This window comes from Somniosus microcephalus, chromosome 32, assembly GCF_052327205.1.
Source record: "Somniosus microcephalus isolate GS21.2 chromosome 32, FLI_Smic_1.0, whole genome shotgun sequence".
NCBI lineage: Eukaryota > Metazoa > Chordata > Chondrichthyes > Squaliformes > Somniosidae > Somniosus > Somniosus microcephalus.
The window spans coordinates 1,796,293-1,806,784 of record NC_141018.1 but is presented as its reverse complement, the minus strand read 5'-3'; positions in this window follow the sequence as shown (position 1 = coordinate 1,806,784).

Sequence of the window (10,492 nt, the reverse complement as noted above, 5' to 3'; positions counted from 1 at the left end):
ATGAGGCTGGGTGTTTATCTGGGAATTGCAGGAAATGGGAAGAGGAAACCGCTACAGGGAATCTCCAAGTGCCTAATAACACATGCAGAAAGGGACTGAGATAAGACAGTTGTCCCAGAGTGTCAGCAGTCTGTAAGGTTCAGGGTAACTCAGTTGAATGTGTTTGTTCAGGCAGACTGGAAGCGGACATAATTTGCATCTGACGCACAGCCTGTTTGACAAGACAGTGTAGAGGGAGCTTTACTCTGTATCTAACCCGTGTTGTACCTGCCCTGGGAGTGTTTGATGGGTGTTAGATCTGTGGTTCAGTGGATAAATAATCACACGGATGCTGTACATTAACAAATAACAGGTCTTTACTGGAGGAGGGTAATCTCTAGACTGGGGTACAGAGGCATGCGCACAGCTTATATACCGGTGTGGTCACTGCCGGTACTACAGTATACAGGAGCTGTAGAAAGTAGTTCTGACTTAAAGGCACATACACTACAATGGGGATAGTGTAGAGGGAGCTTTACTCTGTATCTAACCTGGGCTGTGCCCGCCCTGGGAGTGTTTGATGGGACAGTGTAGAGGGAGCTTTACTCTGTATCTAACCTGGGCTGTGCCCGCCCTGGGAGTGTTTGATGGGACAGTGTAGAGGGAGCTTTACTCTGTATCTAACCCGTGCTGTACCTGCCCTGGGAGTGTTTGATGGGACAGTGTAGAGGAAGCTTTACTCTGTATCTAACCCATGCTGTACCTGCCCTGGGAGTGTTTGATGGGACAGTGTAGAGGGAGCTTTACACTGTATCTAACCCGTGCTGCCCCTGCCCTGGGAGTGTTTGATGGGACAGTGTAGAGGGAGCTTTACACTGTATCTAACCCGTGCTGTACCTGCCCTGGGAGTGTTTGATGGGGCATTGTTGAGGGAACTTTACTCTGTATCTAACCCATGCTGTACCTGCCCTGGGAGTGTTTGATGGGACAGTGTAGAGGGAGCTTTACTCTGTATCTAACCCGTGCTGTACCTGCCCTGGGAGTGTTTGATGGGGACAGTGTAGAGGGAGCTTTACTCTGTATCTAACCCGTGCTGTACCTGCCTTGGGAGTGTTTGATCGGACAGTGTAGAGGGAGCATTACTCTGTATCTAACCCGTGCTGTCCCTGCCCTGGGAGAGTTTGATGGGACAGTGTAGAGGGAGCTTTACTCTGTATCTAACCCGTGCTGTACCTGCCCTGGGAGTGTTTGATGGGACAGTGTAGAGGGAGCTTTACTCTGTATCTAACCCGTGCTGTACCTGCCCTGGGAGTGTTTGATGGGGCATTGTTGAGGGAACTTTACTCTGTATCTAACCCATGCTGTACCTGCCCTGGGAGTGTTTGATGGGACAGTGTAGCGGGAGCTTAACTCTGTATCTAACCCGTGCTGTACCTGCCATGGGAGTGTTTGATGGGGACAGTGTAGAGGGAGCTTTACTCTGTATCTAACCCGTGCTGTACCTGCCCTGGGATTGTTTGATGGGACAGTGTAGAGGGAGCTTTACTCTGTATCTAACCCGTGCTGTACCTGCCCCGGGAGTGTTTGATGGGACAGTGTAGAGGGAGCTTTACTCTGTACCTAACCCGTGCTGTCCCTGCTCTGGGAGTGTTTGATGGGACAGTGTAGAGGGAGCTTTACTCTGTATCTAACCCATGCTGTACCTGCCCTGGGAGTGTTTATTGGGACAGTGTAGAGGGAGCTTTACTCTGTATCTAACCTGTGCTGTACCTGCCCTGGGAGTGTTTGATGGGACAGTGTAGAGGGAGCTTTACTCTGTATCTAACCCGTGCTGTACCTGCCCTGGGAATGTTTGATGGGACAGTGTAGAGGGAGCTTTACTCTGTATCAACCCGTGCTGTACCTGCCCTGGGAGTGTTTGATGGGACAGTGTAGAGGGAGCTTTACTCTGTATCTAACCCGTGCTGTACCTGCCCTGGGAGTGTTTGATGGGACAGTGTAGAGTAGGGTTGGGCTAATATTTCGGCTGGGGGGCCTGTTAACAAATTTTGGCAAGCTATTGAGGGCCGCACACCAATGTTCCCCCGAAGGTGCGCGGCCGCAGACCAATGGCGAGGTCAGGTGCAGGCCGCTGGAAGAGACACCAGAAATTTAAAGGAACAGCCTCACCTGAATAAAAAATCAATTGGAGGGAACATTGACACGATGGGCCGAAGGGCCTCTTTCTGTGCTGTAAAACTCTATTGACTCACAAATAAAATGAATTGTCTTCACCACAGCTACCTTTAAAATTTGTTCTGGCATTTATTGTATAAAGAACCTTCTTGTCGTTTCCACACTGACTAAAACTAACTGCACTCATTAACAGGCTAACCAACATGATGCAGGTTCACGAGTCACTTTGCAAAGTGCTCGATTTGTTTATTCCAAATGGTCTCAATTCATTCTTATAGTGGGAAATGTGAGATGGGCTCTGCTTCCAATGGCACCTATGACCATGTTATAAGGCACAATCAAGGATGACATCGTTGATACAACCTTTAAAAATTGCACATGAAAGTGCTACTTTGATGCTTTTGAAACCTGGCTGAGAAATAATTGGGTGACCTGAAAATGATTGAATATGCAATTTGTGCTCCGGGTCAGCCATCAAATTGGGCTTGTTCATGGTCAACGTGCGGTCACTCCTGAGAAAAGTCAAGACGCCGATAGAGTTTGTGGACTTTCACTTGGGAACGGCCACCAGTAATGCACCACTTTAATGCTCATTTCATCCCCGAGTGTTATTTATTACCGGGACTGGCCAATGACATAAATCTCTACAATCCTCTTCCACTTATGATGATAAACCTAAATTGTTCATGGCATGGGGAAAAAGGGCTTAAATTACAAACAGTGAGTGCAATGTCCAATACACCCAGGTCTGTTTAGTTATGGCTATATTATGCTAATTAAGTGGGATAATATTAAAAGGCGTGAAAAATTGTGCAAGAATTAATAACCTGACTAACAGTCATTGATGAGAGCAAAGAGTTAAATTGGTAAATGTGAAACAGGTCAACTCATAGTGTTGATCATCACTCCCACTTCTACCCTCCCAATAATTATAAACATAAATTCAGATAGTAGTCAGATACAATGGTAAATAGACAAAATGTAGTGTAAAATAGTAAAATCTTCTGTTACTAAATGAATGAACTGACTGATGGATCGATCAGAAGTACTGAGAGTCTATGAGGCTGTGTGGCAGAGCTGCTCGGGTCTGTGGGGCCTCCCACACAAGAGGTCTTCTCTTTTCGATGTGTTGAGTACGGGAACCCGAGGCCCCAAGGCCTGAACTACAATCGTTTGCCATTATCTAGAGTCCTTGTGCTCCGGGATCCACTCCCGTGTCTAAGACAGCAATGAGAATCCCCTGCCATCGTACTCTGGGTACTGGGAGAGGGAAGACGGAGCACCGCTCTCTTTCTTCAGTGAAAGAGTCATCGAGCTGCGCAGCCGTGACTCGACTCTAAAATGGACAGGGCATATTGGTATTTTCCTCTCACTCTCATCCTTCTCTGTCTCTCTCTCTCTCTCTTTGTCTCTCTGCCCTCTATCTCTGTTTCTCTCTGTGTATTTGTATCTCCCTCCCTCCCGCCTCTTGTCTCTGTCTCTCTCTCACTATCGCGCTGTCCCTCCATCTGGCCTATCTTTCTCTCCCACTTCTCTCTCTCTCTCTTTCTACTTTTCTTTGTATCTCTCCCTGTCATTATCTCTCTCTTCATTTTTTCTCACTCTGTCTCTCTATCACTGTCTGTCTTTGTCACCCTCTCTCTGTCACTCTCTACAAATCTCCTCCACTATATTTCCCTCTTCTCTCTCAGCCCTCTGATTCTCTCTCTGCGCAATGTCTTAGTTTATCTCTGTTTCCCACCCCTTATCAATCTCTCTCGCTCAATCTCTCTCACTCTGTCTCTCAGTCTCGCCATTGGTTTCTCTCATTCTGTCTGTCTCTCTGTGTCTCTCTCTTTCCCATCGGTCTCTCCCTCTGTCTCTCTCAGTCTCCCTCTGTTTCTCTCTGTGTCTCTCTGAGTCTTTCACTGTCTCTCTCCTTCGTTTTCTCCCTCTCTCTCACACACTCTGTCTCTCTCTCTGTCTCTCTCCTCTACCTGTCTGTCTCTGTTTTTATCTCTCTCTCTCCTTCGCTCTGTCTCTATCTCTGTCTTTCTCTCTCTCCCTCTCTTGCTCTCTCACTCTGTCTCCCTCTCTGCCTCTTTCGATCACTCCTGGTCAGCAGCGCTCCCTGCTTGTCGCTGCTGTCACTGAGTGTCTGGGCTGACACAGGTGATCAGGCCCTTGGGGTGAGGTACCAGTGAAGCAGCCTGGATCTGTGTATGCCGACCCTCAGCGACAGTCTATACCTGTGGAGGGTGAGGGGAGAGAGAGAAAGGAGAGATCAATGTAAATTAATCACTAATGTTACCAGAGATGCTGTTAAATGGGGTCAACGCTGGCTGCACTTCACCAACAGGCCTCTAGGGGGAGTGGAGCCTGGTTTAGGCAATGGCGTCACCTCCTGGTAGCAGAGAGTATTACACCTCAATATTCCTAGACTGACACAGCACAGGAGGAGGCAATTCGGCTCACTGTGCCTGTGCCGGCTCTGGGAAAGAGCTCTCCAATTAGACCCACTCCCCTGCTATTTCTCCACAGCCCTGTAAATATCCCCCTTTCAATTATTTATCCAATTCACTTTAGTAGGTTTCTACTGAATCTACTTCCACCGCCCTTTCAGGCAGTGAATTCCAGATCATAATAACCCGCTGTGTAAAAACAATTCTCATCATCTCCCAGTTATTGGGAGGAGTGAAGATTGAAGCCCCATTTTAAAGTCATCGGTTTTGTCTTGTTCCCATTGAACTGGTAAGTGTCCCTTGACCTTGACCCTGGGCGTATAAAGAGGAAAACCTCTACCTAGCGGAAGCTGAACGCCAACTCTCCGACACCACCTCCTACCTCCGCCTGGACCATGACAAGGGTGGTGCTGTTGTGGTTTGGCGAACCAACCTCTACCTAGCAGGAGCTGAACATCAACTCTCCGACACCTCCTCCTACCTCCGCCTGGACCATAACCCCAGTACCGAACATCAAGCCACCGTTTCCAAGACTGTCACTGACCTCATCTCCTCTGGAGATCTTCCCCCCTGCGGCCACCAACCTCATAGTTCCCCAACCCTGCACAGCCCGCTTCTCCCTCCTTCCCAAGATCCACAAACAGGACTGCCTTGGTAGACCCATTGTTTCAGGCTGTTCTTGCCCCACGGAACTTATCTCTCCCTATCTCACACAGAATCACAGAATCACAGAAACCCCACAGTGCAGATAGAGGCTCTAATTTTTCTCTAATTTTTCTCCCCTTGTCCAGTCTCTTCCCACCTACATCTGCAACTCTTCCGACGCTCTCCACCACTTTAACAGTTTCCAGTTTCCTGGCCCCAACCGCTTCCTTTTCACCATGGACGTACAATCCCTCTACACCTCCATCCCCACCAGGATGGCCTGAGGGCGCTCCGCTTCTTCCTTGAACAGAGGCCCGTCCAGTCCCCATCCACCACCACCCTCCTCCGCCTGGCTGAACTTGTTCTCATATTGAACAACTTCTCCTTTGACTCCACTTACTTCCTCCAAATCAAAGGTGTTGCTATGGGAACCCGCATGTGTCCTAGCTATGCTTGCCTTTTCGTGGGATATGTGGAACACTCTTTGTTCCAGTCCTACTCGGGTCCCAACCCTAACATCTGTTTCCGGTACATTGATGACTGTATTGGTGCCGTTTCCTGCTCTCGCCCTGAACTAGACAATTTCATTCACTTTGCTTCCAATTTTCACCCTTCCCTCAGCTTCACATGGTCCATCTCCGACTCTTCCCTTCCCTTCCTCGACTTCTCTGTCTCCATCTCTGGCGATAGGTTATTGACAAATATTCACTACAAGCCCACTGACTCCCACATCTACCTGGATTACACTTCCTCCTACCCCGCCCCCTGTAAGGAATCTATTTCATTCTACCAGTTTATCCATCTCCACTGCATCTGCTCTGACGATGCCACCTTCCACACCAGTGCTTCCGACATGTCTTCCTTTTTCCTCAACCGAGGATTCCCCTCTACAATGATTGACACGGCCCTTGACCGTGTACGTTCCATCTCGCACACTCCTGCCCTCACGCCTGCCCCTCCCTCCCGGTACCACGATAGATAGAGTTCCCCTTGTCCTCAACCTTCACCCCACCAGCCTTCACATTCAACGGATCATCCTCCGCCATTTACGCCACCTCCAGGGTGATCCCACCACCAAACACATCTTCCCCTCACCTCCCCTTTCAACATTCCATAGGGACATCTCCCTACGTGAAACATAGTCCACTCCTCTACCAGCCCTAGCACCCCTTCCCCTTCACCCAGCACCTTCCCGTGCAAGTGCAGGAGATGCAACACATGCCCTTAACCTCCCCCCTTCCAGTGTCCAGGGCCCCAAACACTCCTTCCAGGTGCAACATCGATTTACTTGTACTTCTTGCAATCTAGTGTACTGTATTCGCTGCTCACGATGTGGTCTCCTCTACATTGGGGAGACCAAATGCAGATTGGGGGACCACTTTACAGAACACCTCCATTCAGTCCGTAAGGGTGACCCCGCGCTTCCGGTCGCCTGTCACTTTAATTCACCGCTCCATTCCCACTCAGACCTCACCGTCCTCGGCCTTCTGGATTGTTCCACGGAAGCTCAGCGTAAGCTCGAGGAACAGCACCTCATCTTTCGATTAGGCACTTTACAGCCCTCTGGACTCAACATAGAGTTCAACAATTTCAGATCATAACCCAGCCCGTAACATATATATGTTTTGTATCCACACTTTTTGTTTGTGTTTTCTGTTCTTCTCTCCCACAGGGCAGTTGTCTTCCATTCTGCCAGCGCAATTTACACTTCATCTCAAGCCATCCTTTGTGTCTTAACCTGTCCCATTACCATCTCCTTTTGCCTTGAATATCTCTTAATGTCTCTTAACCTCCCCTGCCTTCTATCCTATCACAGACCTTCCCTTTTGTTCTTTCATCCCCTCCCCCCTTTCCCAGCCCCTAAACTTGCTTAAAAATCTGTTCCACTTCCTGCTTTTTTCCAGTTCTGACGAAAGGTCATCGACCTGAAACGTTAACTCTGTTTCTCTCTTCACAGAGGCTGCCTGACCTGCTGAGTTTCTCCAGCATTTTCTGTTTTATTTCAGATTTCCAGCATCTGCAGTATTTTCTTTTTGTAAAGAGGAAGAGACACTGGAATAAGTATTTTGAAATGAGATGATATCGATCGATAGGCATATGCTGGTTTAAATGATGGACATGGTGTGTAAATGTGGCCGCTCTCAATAACAAGAAAGCTACTTTAAATAGGTACAAACTGTTTTAATTCTTCATCCACTGTTTCAAGTTATCCTTTTTTCTGAAATTTTAGATATGCCATTTCAATATCTAGATATGTTGCATTAAATTACACACACACACACACATATATATATAGTTTCCACTAACAATGTTAGCTTATGAATACAATATTGCAGAAATATGCTATGTTGAGAGATAAGTTTCCCCAGTTACATTGAACACATGATTATATACATGTTGCATGGATTTATATTTCTAATCTTGTGAGTTATAGATAGGCCATTTTATTCATATTTAATGTTTTAAATTACATAATTGCTGATTTGAAGTATACATATAAAACATTAAATTATATGCTGTGGACACTTAATTCAAAACGCTCTCATCTTGATAAATATATCGATAAACAACAACAACTTGCCTTTACATAGTGCCTTTAACGTAGTAAAACAACACAAATTGCTTCACAGGAGCGATTATCAAAATGTTTTAACACCGAGCCACTTAAGGCAGATTAGGACAGGGAGCGAAAACTTGGTCAAAGAGGTAGGTTTTAAGGAGCATCTTAAAGCAGATACTGACCCCCTCACATTCAAATCTGCCGTCATCACCCGCTTCTAAAAAACCCATCCTTGACCCCTCTGTTCTTCCAAAGTACCGCCCCATCTCCAACCTCTGTTTCCTCTCCAAACCTTGAGCGTGTTGTCACCTCCCAAATCTGTGCCGATCTTTCCTGCAACTCCATGTTTGAAACACTCCAATCAGGTTTCCACACCTGCCACAGGCCTGAAATGGCCAATATCAAAATCACAAATGACATCCTATGTGACTGACCATGTAAAACTGCCCTTCCCCATCCTTCTCAACCTGTCAGCAGCATTTGACATGGTTGACCACTCCATCCTCCTCCAAGAACTCTCCTCCATCATCCCGCTGGGTGGGACTGCACTCGCCTAGTTACATTCTTATCTATCTAACTGTAGCCAGAGAATCACCTGCAAGGGCTTCTCTTCCTGCCCTCACACTGTCACCTCTGGGGTCCCCCAAGGAGCTACCATTGGCCCCCTCCTATTTCTCATCAATACGCTGACTCCCGGCGACATCATCCCAAAATACAGCGGCAGTTTCCACATGTACGCTGATGACACCCAGCTCTACCTCACCACCACCTCCATCGACCCCTCCACTGTCTCTAAATTGTCTCACTGCTTGTCCAACATCCCGTCCTGGATCAGCAGACATTTCCTCCAACTAAATATTCGGAAGAATGAAGCCACTGTCTTCGGTCCCAACCACAACCTCCGTTCCCTATCCACCGACTCCATCCATCTCCCAGGTCACTGTCTTTGGTCCCAACCACAACCTCCGTTCCCTGTCCACCGACTCCATCCCTCTCCCAGGTCACTGTCTTCGGTCCCAACCACAACCTCCGTTCCCTGTCCACCGACTCCATCCATCTCCCAGGTCACTGTCTTTGGTCCCAACCACAACCTCCGTTCCCTATCCACCGACTCCATCCCTCTCCCAGGTCACTGTCTTTGGTCCCAACCACAACCTCCGTTCCCTGTCCACCGACTCCATCCCTCTCCCAGGTCACTGTCTTCGGTCCCAACCACAACCTCCGTTCCCTGTCCACCGACTCCATCCATCTCCCAGGTCACTGTCTTCGGTCCCAACCACAACCTCCGTTCCCTGTCCACCGACTCCATCCCTCTCCCAGGTCACTGTCTTCAGTCCCAACCACAACCTCCGTTCCCTGTCCACCGACTCCATCCCTCTCCCAGGTCACTGTCTTCGGTCCCAACCACAACCTCCGTTCCCTGTCCACCGACTCCATCCATCTCCCAGGTCACTGTCTGAGGCTGAACAAGACCGTTCACAGCCTTGAAACCTTGGTATCCCATTTGACACTGAGATGATCGTCTGACAACATATCTGGTCCATCACCAAGACCGCCTACTTCCAGCTATGTAACATCACCCAACTCTGCTCCACCTCAGCTCATCCACTGCTGAAACCCTCATCCACACCTTCGTCACCTCGAGACTCGACTATTCCAGTGGTCTCCTGGCCGGCCTCCCAATTTCCATCCTCCATAAACTTTAACTCTTCCGAAACTCTGCTGCCAGTGTCCTCACTCGCACCAAGCCCCGTTCATCCATCACCCCTGTGCTCGCTGACCTAAATTGGCTCCCGGTCCAGAACCCTTCATTTTAAAATTCTCATCCTGTTTTCAAATTTCTTCATGGCCTTTCCCCTCCCTAACACTGTAACCCCCTCCAGACCTACAATATTCGAGGCCTCTGTGCTCCTCTAATTCTGGCCCCTTCAGCAGCCCCGATTTTAATCGCTCCACCATTGGCGGCCGTGCCTTCAGCTGCCGACGCCCGAAGCTTTGGAATTCTCCCTAAATTTCTCCACCTTTTTTATTTCTTTCCCTTCCCACCATTTAGTTCCCCTTCCCCATTGAATTCTCTATTAATCCCCCCCCAACCACCATGTATTTCCCCTTCCTCTCCCCTGGTTCCTCCTCTCTCACCCACTGACTTTCTGCAGTCTGGATTCTGCTATAATTCCCCTTTTGCCTCGCTCCATCATTTAATCTCTCCTGCCATCCAGCCTGTCACAGACCTTCCCTTTTGTCCTTTCCACCCGTACCCCCTTTCCCTGTACTTGTTAAACCATATTACTTCTCTAACTCTTCCCCCTTCTGATGAAAGGTCATCTGTCTCCACAGATCCTGCCTGACCTGCTGAGTAATTCCAGAGCATTCTGTTTTATTCCCGCTTTAATTGACATCCGGGATATATAGTGCCACAACTGTAATTCTCAGCTTGGCTCCGCTTTAAGAGTGCTGTTCAGCCTCCGCTCTCTCAATGGTTCCGGCGCCCAGCAGCGACCCGACTTGGCGGTCTGTCTCAGCAGAATGACGCAATGACGCTGGGCCGGAGATTTTAACTGCTCGTCTGTGTTCTGATTGGTCAGAGCGCGGCCGCGGCGCTCAGCGATTGGTCCAGCAATCTGTCCATCACAGTGCACAAGGAGGCGGGCCGGGTGGTGAAGTGCCGCGCTCTGATCGAACACCTCGAGTC